General features: G+C 63.9%; 1 protein-coding gene across 1 annotated transcript in view; it reads left to right on the top strand.

The window, feature by feature from the left end:
• The window catches only part of TMEM14C (transmembrane protein 14C), a gene marked incomplete at its 5' end in the record, with an annotated part of 14099 nt that overhangs the window by 8114 nt on the left and 5711 nt on the right, over positions 1 to 274 (top strand). The window lies entirely within an intron of this gene.

Below are 274 nucleotides of genomic sequence, written 5' to 3'. Positions count from 1 at the left end.
TCCGCCCCGGGCTGCCGCGGAGGGGCCGCCGGGCAGGTGAGCGGTGGGCGTTCAGCGGGGTGGGGATGGGTCTGGGGGTGGCCCCGAGTTCCCCTCCCCCCGCCCCCAGGGCTGCATCCCCAGCAGATCGCTTTCCGGCCCGTGACTCGGTTTAGGGCTTAGGCTTTAGGCAGGCCTGGCTCGTGGAACCCCCTCCCAGCACAATGCTATTTATTTTTGCTCCTTGAACAATTAAGACCCTCACCCTAATTTCTCTTCCAGTTTTCAGCATGGC

Source organism: Eurypyga helias, unplaced genomic scaffold (assembly GCF_000690775.1).
Source record: "Eurypyga helias isolate BGI_N326 unplaced genomic scaffold, ASM69077v1 scaffold14417, whole genome shotgun sequence".
In the NCBI taxonomy this organism is placed as follows: Eukaryota; Metazoa; Chordata; class Aves; order Eurypygiformes; family Eurypygidae; genus Eurypyga; species Eurypyga helias.
Note: the sequence above shows the minus strand (reverse complement) of the source record. Positions and strands in the feature narration are given on the sequence as shown.